General features: G+C 44.8%; 1 protein-coding gene across 2 annotated transcripts in view; it reads left to right on the top strand.

Annotated features, from left to right (window-relative positions):
- The first annotated feature begins 4293 nt into the window (after positions 1-4293).
- The window catches only part of tln1 (talin 1), a 70601-nt gene continuing 59966 nt past the window's right edge, over positions 4294-14928 (top strand). For both annotated transcript variants that reach the window (XM_070989056.1, XM_070989058.1), the window contains exon 1: positions 4294-4500. The gene's annotated coding sequence lies outside the window, so the exon portion shown is untranslated. The remainder of the gene's footprint in view (positions 4501-14928) is intronic.

Below are 14928 nucleotides of genomic sequence, written 5' to 3' on the forward strand. Positions count from 1 at the left end.
ATGACAACCTGAAATAACCTTCGGCTAGCCTTCATTTTCACTTGACATTTATTTTCAAGCCAAACCCATCAACTTCCGGTCTCACCGACAGAACTTGATGTCGTCTATGCGGTCCGGTTGGATCCATTACAGGTTTTTAAAGACCTGGACCGGGTCTGTGCCTCACTGACCCGGGTGATAACGGAACAGAGAACACCACGGTGCGTTTGATTTGTAAACCCAGAAAATGAGAATAAGACAGAGAAGTTAGCCTGAATAACGGACTGACAACACGGAGGCGTCTGTGGCAGCTTCTCTGCAGGGATAGATAGAGTTAGTACCACACTGGAAATAAGATCTCACCTTCACAATAAAAGCGCTTGATAAGAAAACAATGTCCAAACATTTTTTCAGACAGAATTTATTTTTATATTACTTTTACAATTACGGATCTCCTTTAAACGCGTGATTTAATCTTGAACACTTTTCCATTGTTTTCAAAAAAGTGTGCGAATTTGTCAACATGTGTTTTTTATTTTGAAAATGAAGCTGTATTCCGGTTGGCTTGACAGTGGCAGACGGAGGTGAATACACGGGTAGATCACGTGTCAGTAGCTGTGGTTATCGTGAAGAGTGTGTGTGTGTGTGTGTGTGTGTGTGTGTGTGTGTGTGTGTGTGTGTGTGTGTGTGTGTGTGTGTGTGTGTGTGTGTGTGAATAAAACATGACAAAAAACGAGTGGCGACGGAGGGAAAACGTGACCAGCCAGACTTACATCATCAATCAGCTGAGAATCCAACGCAGCACGAGACGATGCCCTCCCACGTGGTTTAATTTAAATGTCAGATCTGATTTGTCTCCTCTCTCGATGCACTGATGATGAGCGTGATGACGATGATCGTTTTTCTTCCTCTTCTTGATCTTTTTGAGGTCACAGAGGAGGCGGTACCTGCAGGTGAAGGTACCAGACAGGGGGCCATTATTTAGATAGGGCCCATAAATATGGTTTTGTAGCTCAGTAAGCCCACACTTTATATTAATGTAAATATGGAATATTTATTTAAAGACTTTCACGTCAATTATTTGTGCTGTTCTTAAAAAAATAACAGTTAGTTTCTGCACTAGCTCCTACACTGATGCCACATTTCTTGAATAAGAGCTAAATCTTGTCTGCTTCACTCAAACATGTGAAGGGGCATAGATTCACTTAAAAACACCATAGCCACAATGCAAACGAATGTAGAGAGCACTGATCACAAAGGCACAGATGAAAGGAACCTGCCAACATGGTAACAGCTTGAAAATACAAGCACGATGCAGAGGAACAGCAGAAGTCCTGAGGAGTCCAGAGGACAGTGCAACAAAAGCTCAGGCTGAGCTGGAGGAACGTGCTCAGCCTCCTTTACAGACCCATCACCACCACTGGCCTGATGGCTGCTAACTTTAGCTGCTACTACCCAACTGTCTTACAAAGCAAACTATTCCCATTTTCTCTGATGCAGTAAAGTGTCTATGACTAATTGCATTTCATTTTCCCTGGGGGACGCCCCCCGAGCTCGAACAAGCACGCTGCAGTCATCAGGCAGCAGATACGCTGGGCCTGGCAGACCTGCTCGGGGTCCTGTGTTTACACATGACAGGAGGAAGTAACACGTTATTGGCTGTATGTTGAAAGTGTATTGATGTCGTGTGGTCACGCAGTGTGATTTGTTTAAATTCAGCAGCATTTTTGCCTCACTGAAATCCATTTGTGAGTTGTACATTGAATTTGATATTGCCCTTTATCTGATAAATAAGAGAGCAGCTCACAATTTCTGCTTAGCACAGAATTAAATCAAGATAAAAAAAATGAAAACAGATGTGTCACTGTATATGTTAAATATATTAAAATATATTTGTTACTTGCATATTAAACTTAGGAAAATGTTAGAGGATGGAAGAGCAGCCACATGAGAGCAGAGGTGTAGGAGACTGAGGTCTGACTGCAATACGACCTAACTACATCTGGAAGATACGACCTGTGACCTGTGACAGCACTCACAGTAACACTGTCACATATACAGTATCAGTAACATATGTCAAAGTTTCCCTTTCATTCATTCAGTAACAGAAACTTTTGCCCAAACTTTCAGCCATTATTTATCATTGTGTGTCAGCTGTAATCCTGTCACTCAAGCAGCACTAATACTTAGTGCATGTGCCTAAAATGAATGTGCTCTAATGTGTTAGAAATTCATTCAAAATCTGTATTTCCTCATTTTAGTCTCAGTCATTTTACTATGAGCAAGATTGCATAGAATTACACATCACTTCTTGAATGTGGAGATGTTCATACACCAACATAAAATGTGGTCTTGTGCAACTTTGAATTGTGCTGGTTTTTGCTTTGCTCTGTTTAGCTCAGCTGAACACAGGTATGAGCAGGCCTGCAGACAGTGAAGAGCTTTCTGCCTTGGACTGGACGGATGCTGGGTCATCCCCCAAATCTGTTGATGTAGCACTGGAGTCTGTGAGAGACGAGACAAGAGCATGAGGTCAGTGAGGCTGAACGATGAGACACACATCACTCCTCTCAGAGCTGATGCTGACTGGCTGTTCAGCTGTGTCTTCTTTGTTCTACAGCTCTTCTAAAGCTTGTTTATTTCATTTCGCCCCAGGTTTGGCTGTGGGGTGTCTGTCTAAGGCCATGATGTGTGTGCTCAACATACATTCATTTCTTGTGAACGGACTGCATTTAAAAATGTGTATTTGTTGTTAAGAACTGCTGTTAATGGTCTGTTAGTTCATCGTAGGGCGGCTGTGGGTAACTGTGACCTCACTACTTTGATGTGAGCACCCTCTTCAGTTCTTCATTCAGTCCATGAAGAGGAAGACATGCATCTGACTGTTAATAATAATAATAATAATAAAAAAGACAGTATTTTGATCAAGTTGGAAGTTGAGGTTGTATTAACTGACTTAATGAACTGGATCTTTTTAATTACAGGGTCAAAAATACACATTGGTTTGATTGTTTTATTTAATGTACATATAAAAACTGCACATTAATCATGGATACATATTGATTTGATGTATTTATTTTAATGTGCAATATAAAAACAGCCTTATTTAGTTTCCAAAATAAAAGCCCCTGTAATCAAAACAGGAAGTGAGACAATGTAAGCATTAAACTGGTAACCAAAAAAAGAAAGAAAAGAACAGAAAAAAAAGAAAACGTTATAAAAGCACGAAGAATGAATCTGTTTGGGGCTAAAACTGGGTCATTTATACGTCTACTCTGATACCACCTCCCTGTCATCACCACCAGATGGCGCCAAAGCAACAAACTTTTAACCCTCTAAATTATGGAGTTAATGTCATCTGATTGTCTTAAGATTCCTTGACTTTGTTCACACATGGCATCTGAACACACAAAATTAATTTTGGGATTCCCCCCCCCCATTTTTGATGATTTATTCAAACTTATGTAAACCCCTTGGTCTTCCCGGTCAGAAATGACTGGTCATTAAAAATTAATGGGAAAGATTACAATTAGTGTTTAAAATAGATGCATGTGTGTGTGTGTGTGTGTGTGTGTGTGTGTGTGTGTGTGTGTGTGTGTGTGTGTAAATTAATTGCTGTGGCAGCACAATGGCTGAGGCTTCAGATTATTTCTTTGACCATGACACTGATGAGGAGGGGAGAGGGACGGCCACTGGAGATGCTTTTGAAGAAGAGGTATCAGACGATGAGGATGACACAGAATATGATCAAGATGACTACTGATGGGGAACAACCGTGTGAAGAGGATGCTCCTGCTGTGGTTACATTCCAGTCAAAGAATGGGACTTTGTCCTGGTGTTCATCCCCACCTGAGAGGAGAGGTCAGCTGTCAGCAGAAAATGTCAAGAAGACTCAAGGGTCAAGGTATGCCATATCCTGGGTGGATGACATAAAGGCCTGCTTCAAACTGTTCCTGACAGAGGAAATCCAAACAATAGTCATGAACATGACCAACTTGGAGGAGAGACACCTGGGAGGAGGTAGACTGAAAACATGTGATGTGATAGATTGTGAAGATTTTTTGTAATTATTGTTATTTATTTATTTTTGTTCTTGAACCGGTCAAACAATCATATTCCTTTATTGAGTTCATTCTAAAAATGCTGCTGCTGTCTTCTGCGCCCTCTGACATGTGTAATGTGCACTCTTCTGTTACTCTAAACCACCTGATTTCACCTGGAGTTCATTCATTCTAATCTATCTTCCTGCTTCAGTACAAACATCCATGTTGGAGCAGCAGTACACTGAACCCTCCACATCAGTGCGACACCGCCCCACTGCAGGGCGACGCAGCCAGCCAGGGTGGAGTTAGAGCAGCAGCACTGCCGAGAGCGGATAGGGAGGGGAACCGAGGAAAAGTCGCTATCTGGCCTTTCCCCGAGCTGAAAAAGTGCCTTCTGTCGGGGAATTACTGAAATACCGTCAACACTTGTGGTTTTCGCAGGTCGCGGGGCCGCCGGCGGGAGAGGATCGACGCTCAGGTCAGTCTCCATGTTCATAACTTTGAAAACTTTCCACCTTTCTAGCCAGAAGTCCTTGACGTCACCAGCAACTCGATGTGGAAGCAAGAAAAAGTTGGTAGAAGTACGCAGACACGGGCCTGCTCATGAGCTGAAGCGGCAAAACCCGCCGTGTGTGTGTGAAAAGCCAGCAGTTAGCTCACAGTGAGAGGAAAGAAACCGAAAAAAGGCTTTTCCTCTCCGCCTCAGCTCAGACTCCTGCCGCTCTGTCAGCAGACATGCAGCCCTGCGCTCCACCTTCAACACTAACTTATGGCGTCTGCCTTTGTTTTCTCTTACTTCAGCCTTGCGATATCTCTGTCATAGTTCCGCATTTTCCAGTCCTTGTCGTGTAGGGATCACCTCCCCTCGGCGGCTGTTCCCTCCGCGTGTCCCCGGCCCTCACGCTCCAGGCTGCGGGCTCTCACACGGCCTCCTGCCGCTGCTCTCAGCCTGGAGCTCACAAAGCGGAGCGCAGGGCGCGTCGAGCGGCTCCCACACAGTGCGGAGACAAACATATCGCCTCCGGCTCTAAATTCTTACACCTCTGTGATGTGGTGTGCGACACAGCGGAGGCATCCGCACGCAGCCATGTTTCCTCTCAGCCGTAAACTGCTGTCAGTAACAGACCGTGAGGCAGCTTTGTCCTGAAAACATGCCAGAAGTCCCTCTGAGCCTGACAGGGGACCGTTCTGAGATCAGCTGCTGCATGACAGCCTGCATGCAGTGTGTGGACATCCGCACAGCATTTCAGTGTCTTTGCAACAGTTTTGAGGCATCTTAGTGTTCTCGGGCTGTTTCAGTGTCATAGATGATGGAGATGTCTGAAGAGCACTGCTGTGTCATCAGGTGTTTCATGGTGAGTCAAGTCAAGTCTCAGGTTCTGTTAGAAAGTCAGGTGTGTGGATGGATGGGCTCATTAAGGTCTGATTTGTCCTCACACTCAGCTGTTTGGACCTCTCTGGATGGGCAGTTTTATCTTTCTGTTGTATTCTCTTGATCTTGACTCATATTGTTATTCTCATTTTGTTTTTATTTATTTTGATCAGTTCTTGGTGTCTCAGGTGTTCAGGATTCGACTCACCACATGATCACTTGTTTTAATTTCACATTGTACTTCATGCTCAGCACTTTCTGTACCTGTCTGCCAGGTGTGCATTAGACAGCTCCTCAGTCGCATGTGTTCACCAGCGCAGTCATCTCCAGCTCTGTTTCTTGCCTAATTCAGTCATTGTTTTCGCAAACTACGCTCTGTGATGATTATAGGCGTCGCATATAATAATATGTTGATCCAGCTCTTGGTGGCTTTTAAACTGTGGACTTAATTCTCTGCTGGACAGAAGCACAGAGGGACGTCTGCATGGCTCATGCCAAACAAAGAAGACAAACTGAATGAACCCAAAATGTGTTTCAGTGCTGAAATGATGCATTGATGGACCAGAAATGAGTCAACAATTGTAATCATGGATGAATCATTTCAGGCATTTCTGAAGAGGCTGTGTGGTGGTTTGGCTTCATAACTTAAATGATGAAATGTTGAGAATGGATGTTGATTAATGGATTCTCAGCTCTGATGTATTCATACTGTCGCTGTCCTGCTTCATCGTTTCATCTGAAGCTCCGACTGCGCAAGAAAGTCGCTGTCGATTGGTCGCTGAGGTTTTTCTGTTTTTAAGTGTCCACCCTGTGTTGACATGCCACTCCTCCTGCACAGTGACCTCCTTTAAGACTGAGCCTTCAAGGGCAGCAGGAGGCCGGGCAGATCTTACCCAGAATGCATTGTCATCTTTGATCATTTCCTGTATCTGACGGGACATTTAGTGAGAGCGGTGCAAGTTTTCAATCCAGCGTTTGTCACCTCACTCATGTCCGATGCTGTAGTGTGTATCACTGAAGGTGCGCTCCGTCACGCCTGTTGTCAGGTGGATCAAATCACTTGCTCACACTGTGATTGGTCAGCGCTGCAGAGGTGAGCAAGGAGCACGGGCGTGAGCCTCTCCCTTCTACAAACTGCAACAGCTTTGCAGCAGCAGCAGCAGTGTGGAGGTAAGGGAGGAATGATAGTCACAATATCTGCAAGATCAAGGTCAATTTCCGGGTTATTCATGGGGCAAACGAATGTGTGTGTGTGTGTGTGTGTGTGTGTGTGTGTGTGTGTGTGTGTGTGTGTGTGTGTGTGTGTGTGTGTGTGTGTGTGTGTGTGTGTAAAGAAAGCAAGGTTATCTTAAGTCAGAGAAGTAAATAGAAGTGGATATCTAATCTTGGTAGCCTACTTTTTGAGCGGCAGTACTTGACAGATCTGTTTAGAAAGCAGAAAGTCACTGCAGTGAAGTTACTTTTAAGGCGATATTTGACTAACACTCTGCATCCAGCAGCTTCTTCTCACTCAGTTTCAGTCAGTGGTGGTGGTGAGAGGTCGGTTAGCTCACCTCCAAGGCCTCGCTCTTAACCACACAGGTTTCACTTAGGGACCGTGCAAAAATGACCCTTTGAATGAATGTTATTTTCACTACCTTTGTGCTGACTTGCCCATAATTACGAAATATACTGAATTGGTCTCATGTAGCACTGCTAATGTGCAATGAATTTAGTTATATAGAAATATTTGAATAGAAAATGAATACAGTTTCTCAGTAGTTTCCATGTCAGTGACTCCAAACTCCAGATTTCAGTGCTTCTTATATTCATTCATTATGAATATTATCAGCAAAATTCAGGCCTTTACCACCTTTGTCTGGAAAAAAGAAAGTGTTCTTTACTTGTGTGCTGCTATCAGGCTAACATTCCCAAATAGACACCAGAAAGAAGTCAGTTTAAGGCCACAGTTAGGCCAGAAGTAGCCCTGCATGGACTAAAACAGCCCTCTCATTCATTTCAGTGGAGCCGGTTCCTGCGCTGTCACAGCAGAGGATGCCGTTTTGCTGCAGAATTAAAGCAATATTGCTGCAATGCAATGCCGTCTAGCAGTTGGCCAATCAAAGACATGCATGCACGCGGTCCTGCTGGATTACTTAATCTCATGAACGCTGCATTTCCTCTGTTTTCCTCGCCATTGTCACGATGAAAGATAAAATCGTCGCTGCTGTGTTACCTCTCCGGAGTCCTGTCTGAAGATTTGAAACTGTTGTGCAGACTTCTTAATAGCACACTGTGTCATTAACAAACACACATGAACATGTTTAATCGTTATTTACTCAGGCTGTGTCATCCAGCTGCACTGCTAACCCACCAGCCACACATTTCCAGCCTGCAGAGTGAAAGCTGTGCTGGATAGGTGTCAGTGTGTTGTGTCATGGCCCACTCTCACACCACTTAAGGAAACCTGCCTTTCATTCCAGAGTGCTGCAGGGATCAGACTGTAGTGTTTTCACTCAGCCATATTTGGTCAAGACAACATGTGCTGCCACTCCTCCGGCACAAGAAATTATTTGTTTTAGGCTTGAGCCAATTCCCAAGCCTGTGTCAGATGCCTGGGGAGTTCAGTCAGCAGTGAGAACTCTCCACAGATAAAAGCAGCTGGCGTTTAATGATCAGACGAAGCAGTTCGGAGAAATTGAACCCATTTTAGAAGAAGTTGGTGGCTTTGATGTTTGGCCTGATTATTTAACAGTGGAGGCGCTGCTAATTTCCAAGCTTAAATTAGAGGTCGTGAAACCATTTGTGCACTTCCTCATGAATATTTAGCTTTCTGTGAGTCCTGATGCTTCATTTGACCTGTCACTCACATCAGTGAGATGCTGAAGAGCGTTCTGGTTTATTTTGTCCACACAGAAACTGGCTGTGGTGTAGAGAGCGGTAGAAAACCAGCCTTTTCATTTCCCTTTCCAAACAGACGGGTTAATTGTGTTAAAGTTACAAGTGGTAGCTGCTTGTCTGCTCTCATACAAGGCTCGCAGTGTTCCAGAGGTGACTGTATTTGCTGTCTTCATTAAAGCACCACAGACCGCTTTATATCATGGAACTGCCGTTTCTAGTCAGTCAGCGCAGGGGAAGTGGAGAATGTGCCTCAGAAGGCCTGAGGGAGGGGAAGGCGCTTCCTGAGCTCAACTGCTGTTTACACACGAGCCCAAGGAAGTCCCTCCTGTCAACACTAACCACTACCAGTGTTCCTCCACTCACGCTGTTCCACACTGAATGTGTACAACAACTCATACACTCCAACATGCATCCATCAAACTGTGGGCTGATTAACTCTGTCAATAAAATAAAGTGGGCTGAGGCTGAAGAATATGCTGGTTTAACAGTACAAGGGTGTAATTTGAACTGGGGCTGGGACGACATCACTTTTCAGATCCTATTTTGGGGAGCGGGGGGTGTTGGGGGGCAAGGCTCAGTGTCCAGCTCTGCTCAGCAAGGTGTCTCCACAGCCCGGCGTCAGCGGGCACGTCTGTCAAAGATGGAGGAAACGCTGTGCACTGCAGAATCATTGTAGTCTGCTTGTCCTTGTGTGCGCTGGCGTACATGATAGAAATGTACACGCTGACATGTTAATTCACTTTTTCTGTGGCCTGACGTGCATCAGCCACTTCAAATAAAACTACTTTTTACATTTTTACACAAGTAACTGTACTTTTCTGTTTCAGTCTTTGTGTTCCTGACTGTCACTTTTATGTGCGCCAGTGAGTATCATGAACACATCAAACTAAGCTCGTAGAGAATGTGTGAGGAGTTTGTGCTTTCTTTAAATAGAAAATAGAAATTTCCATGTTTTAAAATAATGGCAGTTTTTCCCAAACATTCGGAAACTCTAAATATATATAGTAGAATGACCAACTTAATTTCTGTGCTTTAATTGCCATGTTTACATCCATGAAACTGGATACAGGAAGTGGAATATATACTGTATATTCCCAACAGGACTTCCTTGGAGTTAAAAAGTGCCACAAATTGTAGATGAGATGTTATCTTTCCTCTGCCACAGTATTTCTCTGTCCTCACATTCCTGCGCTCCGCTGGGATTGGCTGCATTTAGTTCTTCTGTTGGCTGCCTGTGACATAAGGCTGAATACAGCCTCTCTTCTTCCTCTCTCCCTCTTTCTCTCCGTCTCTATGTTCTGATGCTGGTATTCCAAAGGAATGCAGAGTTGAATTCCTCTGCAGGGCTGGAGGCAGCAGAGCAGCTTTACAGTCTGGGGTTCATGTTGCCCTGCTAAATATGTACCAGGGCCTAATTTAAAGGATGCAGGAAGGAAAAAGCAGCAATACCAAAACCGTCAAAGGTATACTTACTTAATCCAGAGGTGTAGTATTTAAGTTGAACACACAAGTCAGTTGAAACCGTGCTTCAGCTCTTGACTGTTTCCACCTCTAGATTGTACAGATATGAGACCAGTAATGATATATCTGAGAGGAATGAATGGTATCAATGATTGTTAAGAAACAGAAGAGGTTTTAGTGTATGTTCATGCACATATGATGGACTCCAAACTTGTCCAAGAGACCAGGAACAGAGCAGGATCAGAAAATAGAACAAAATGATAACAGAAGTTGAAACCCAGAGGAGAACTGGGCGTCTCCATGAGTGCGGCGTGTAAACACAGTATCTATGAGCGTCAGCGGCATTGGAAAGTTTGCCATCACGCATCAGGCTGTAACGAAGCTAGTACTGGTCATCGAACCCCGGCAGCAGTGTTTATACTCACCCATAACAGAAACTGATGTGTTAGTATCAGCTTGCATCACTCGTCTCTCACTCTGCATATTATAAGTATGTTGTCTCTGGAGGTGCTGTGGAGGACAGGACAGGACAGGACAGGACAGGACATTCCCTCATATGGTCTCTGGAGACCTGGAGTATCCCTCTGTGAGAGACCCCATGAGAGCACATGCTATATGCTGCAGGAACAACTCAAGTTGCCAATTATGCCTTAGAAAATGGTCCATTTTACAAAATAGCATGCTAATGTTAGCTAACATTAGCTATTATGGATGCATCAGCGGGTGGGTGTGTAAGAAAGCTACGCTGCCTATTGAAGTCATTATGCTGAATAATCGGGAAGAAAACAAGCTTTATGGCACACAGCCTACGTTTTTTTCACGGTGGCAGTAGCGTTACCTGACGGTGCTGAAGGTGGACCTGATGAAGCAGCAGTCACAGCAGCAGCTGTCAGTGTCCCACAGTCCTGAACTCCATCAGATCACCAAACGTCTCTCTCCGATCTAAAATGAGAGCCCAACACGACTGTGGCTTTCTTTACGATGCAGCTAACGTTAGCTTTCCTGTGAGGAGCCTGGACTGCGTGTCCTGACAGGCTGAGTTTGAGCAATCTGCACAAATACAGTAATACACCATGATGTCGAATGGTGAAATCTAATGGAAAACTACTTTGTTCAGAATGGCATCATTTTCCTCTGAGTTCCTGCCCTTGTGTCCCATGAAACATAGAAAATTGTGCATTAACCTTGCGAACGGTCCTTTTTACGCAGCGTTAAGTATGAACTTCATCAAAACTTGAACCTGAAATTGCTCTTTAAGCTACATAACATGGCGACCTTTTAGAAATGGACAGCCCTCTTCCCAAAATAGGCACAGCAGGGTTGGTTGAGTTCTCTAAAGACGGCCCCACGTGATGATGTTTTGGTCTCAGAAGTCGGTGAGTTGGACAGAAGAGACGAGCTGTCCCTCTGAGGAAACTGTCTCACGTTGCACAGAAAGCGCCGGCTCGACGCTCACAACAGTCTTAAATGAGAGAAGCTGCTGTGATAAACATAGGAACTGGTGATTCTGGCGAGATATGATGCATTTGTAGTAAATATAAATACTCACCTCAGTGAATGTGTGGCCTTTGCGGTGTGATGTAGCGACATGTTTATTTCAGAAAAGTGTGAACATGCGTGTGTGCAGGTGAGCGCGATACGCTGTAACAAACACTGGAACATGACTTCTGTCTTTCTGCGGCCCGCAGTCTGTCTTCACTGCACAGTTTGACTCGTCACTGTGGAAAAAGCACAGGTGTTACTAGTACTATTAATGGTGGCTCAGTTCTGTTATATGAGCATCTATAAGTGGCCCAGTGCGCCATGACAGTGTGACAGTGAGCCAGCAGGAACAACACCAGCAGCTGGAAACTCAAGTCATTTCATTAATCACACTTGGGGTTCATTTAGTGTATTTCAGGCCTCGCTGGTTGGATGTTTTTTGTTGGTTTGTTTTGGTGTAGAGGCTATAAATGTCACTGCCACTACAGACCTTTTGACTGAAAGGTGTATGGTTACAAAAATCCAGACTCCACAGCTTTTACTGTGCAGTTTTTAGGAGGTCACCATCATTTCAGGCATGTTACTCTCTCAGGTGATGATGCCGCTGTACAGGTGACTCTCTGTTTTTAGTGGTAGAAGACAGACAGGAAAGTGTTCATACCGTTGCTCTTTGTTGCAAGAGGAGCTACAAGAAGCAATTATGTTCATCAATGATTAATTTGCTTGTTATTTTCTTCATACATTGATCATATGCATTGCATCATTGCATTTTGGACAGTCGGTTGAAGAAAACATACCAAAAGCAGATCTGAATGAAAGGAAGAAGGCCAGGTCCCTTCAAATGACAACTTCCTGCTTTTTTCTTCTTTTTTTTTTGACACAAGACATTTATTAATATTATTTGCAACTGCAACAGTGACCGTAGTAGTAGTGTCTCAAGCCATTTCAGCTGCTGCAGCACACTGTATTAATGTGATGTCTTGGTGGCTTATGTCAGTATTAGCAGACCTACTGCTATGTAACACTAACAAACTGCATGTTCATGTCCCACAAACAGATTCCACTTCCACAACAACACTTCTCCTTTTGAAAGTGGTGCAGGCGACGGGTGGAACTGATCCCTGCAGACAGCTGACGCTAACACTGAGCGGTAGCTACGTTAGCGTACGTTAGACACAGCCGGCCTTCAGCTCGAGTCCTGCAGCGGCTGAAATGCAGATGTGCTGCTGCTTTGACATTAAGGTGCTGTGGAACATTTCAAAGTACTCACATTGTTGGAGTTAATTGTTTCAGCCTCAGACTAAAGGCAAATGCTGCTTCTTCACTTTATTCATGAAAGTGAAAATAGTCCACAGTATGCAGTAGCTCCGTTTCCTTCTGGCTGGACAGCAGCAAACCAGGCCAGCACTGTAAACTCAAAGTCTGCCTCTGGCTTCCTGATTGATGAGGTTGCACCAGTGTGTGGTCGAGGCTTTCCATTGGCCATTGCTCTCTCAAGATGAAAAGGCACGGAGAGTGATGGCAGCGTGAATATCACGAGAAGCGGCAGATGTGTGATTGAACATGGCGCCGCCCTGTTTGCAGCAAGACGAGCCCAAACATTACGTACAAGGAAAAACCATTGATGATTGTTTTTTGGACCGAACTCCTGCAGCCTGCACAGTACGGACTGCCCGCGCGGTGGAGGATTTATCTGACTTGGAAGTTTTTATCGTTCACTGCTGCTATCGACATGGATCCCAGCACTGACATCAAAATCCTCTAGGAGAATAAAACAAGATGGAATGCAGGCGTTCACAGTGGGACGCTGTGGTTGCGATGCTGGTGTTGTTGACCGCTAAGCCGTGGAGACGAGCTTCCCGTCAGCTTGTTGTGACAGTGTCAGAGCAGGACAAACACAGCTGCATCCAGCCGGCGTCACAGATGGCTCAGTTTGATTCAGGTGTGTCAGGTAATAGCGTCAGTGCTTTCTCTTTGTGCCGCCATCATCAGCTTTAGATTGAGCAGCTGCAGCTCTGACACGTCCAATTTAAGTATTGTAACAGCTGTCTGTTAAATGGTATTTGTCTGTCTGCTATGGCAGCAATGACGGCTTCCTTTTTTCTGTGGCGGCGGTGACGGCAGGGTGCAGATTGCAAAACAAAACGCACAAGAGCTGAAAATAGTTGAGTAAATATGGCGGGGCATAGAAAAGGCAGAGACGGGCTGCGATGCAGGTTTCTTTACTCGTGCTGATCTCAGTGCAGGGCGAGCTGTGACTTTGACTCACGCGGCGCTGCAGCCGTGCAGGCGGCGGGGCTGCTTCAGGCCTCGATCACACAGGATGTTCGGCTGGGAACAGAGACAGTCGAGCTCATTGGTTGCAGTGAGCTCTTCCTCCTCTGCGACACTGTGAACTCGTGGTCAACTCTTCTTCACCGCAGCTAGTTTTACAGTTCTTGTGCTCTTCTGTTTTACTGTCAACACTTCTGTACTTTTAGTGAAAGCTTAGGGGACGTTCTTTTACTTTTTGGTCATCCGCAACAGATGAGGATAAAAAAAAAAAACGGCAGAATATAAAATACTGTCCAATCAGTCAACAGCTGAGGTCTGAGGAGCCACAGCCTGACACTGCTGCCATGCTTGACAGTGATTCTATTAGGGGTCCCAGCAGCAGCGCTCGCTGCTGGAGCCCTGCTGTGCTTTTGTTCTCATCAGTCTTTCTCCTTCTGTCTTATTTTGCTCCAGTAAAAATTGTTTACACACAAATTGAGCAGTTGTGATGTTATTGACTCTGTAAAGGCGTTCCCGTCTGCCATGAGGCACATTAACTCTTTTTTCGAAAAGTGGGTGTGAAAATGTTTTCTTTCTAAGGCAGCACGTCAAAATGCACGTTTCCACACACTGATGGAAACAGCCTGTGGCAGCTGTGTTGTCCTGATGCTCCACTGGTCTACATAACTGTAACAGTTAGGTCATGTATTCAGATTGGCTCTGGCTCCAAGCTGCGTGCAGCTTCCTGTTTCTGCCCATCTCTGCTGAGCTCCTGTGGTCTGAAGGCTGACATGCCATGTCTTGTGCTGTTTTTGCAATTTCCAAAGTCAGCCGAACGCTAAGCAAGAGTTGAAGAGGTTGTTTTCCTGTTCGGTGAACTGCCCGAGCTCCTCCCCCCTCCTCTCGCTCAGGGTGCATGCGTGTACATGTGTGTGTACGTGTGTGTGTTTAAAAGTGTGCAAAGATTTCAGCTCCACAGGTGATAGGTGTTAAACTCTGACAGCTCTTACTTTTTACAGGCAGACATTAACATGTATCAGCATCTTCAGCGAAGCCTCGTGCTCCTCACAGTGGAGGAGGCGTTTCAGTTTGACTTGACGTCTTAAAGCTGCAGGAGTATTTTCAGTGGTGAGTGCTATAAATACTATCATGTGTACTAAGCAGCCTGTGCTCATTGTGTCCTGTTGTGTCCTTGGCCAAAATTGGCCTGCTGTCTTAGTCTGCTGGAACTTATGGCACGTCCACCTGGGTTACCTGGAATAATATGATTTCAATACATGTCCATGTACACCAGCTGCAAAACTTCCATGAGAAATGTACTTGTTGTTGCTGTTATTAAAGTGATAATGAAAAGATGGCCCCCATGGCATTATTGATGGGTAGCAAAAGCCAGGATTCAACCTTTCAAATAGAATTACAGGAAACAAATGAACCAAGTGATGTTTTAAGTGTGACAAA

Source organism: Chaetodon trifascialis, chromosome 20 (assembly GCF_039877785.1).
Source record: "Chaetodon trifascialis isolate fChaTrf1 chromosome 20, fChaTrf1.hap1, whole genome shotgun sequence".
Lineage (NCBI taxonomy): Eukaryota > Metazoa > Chordata > Actinopteri > Chaetodontiformes > Chaetodontidae > Chaetodon > Chaetodon trifascialis.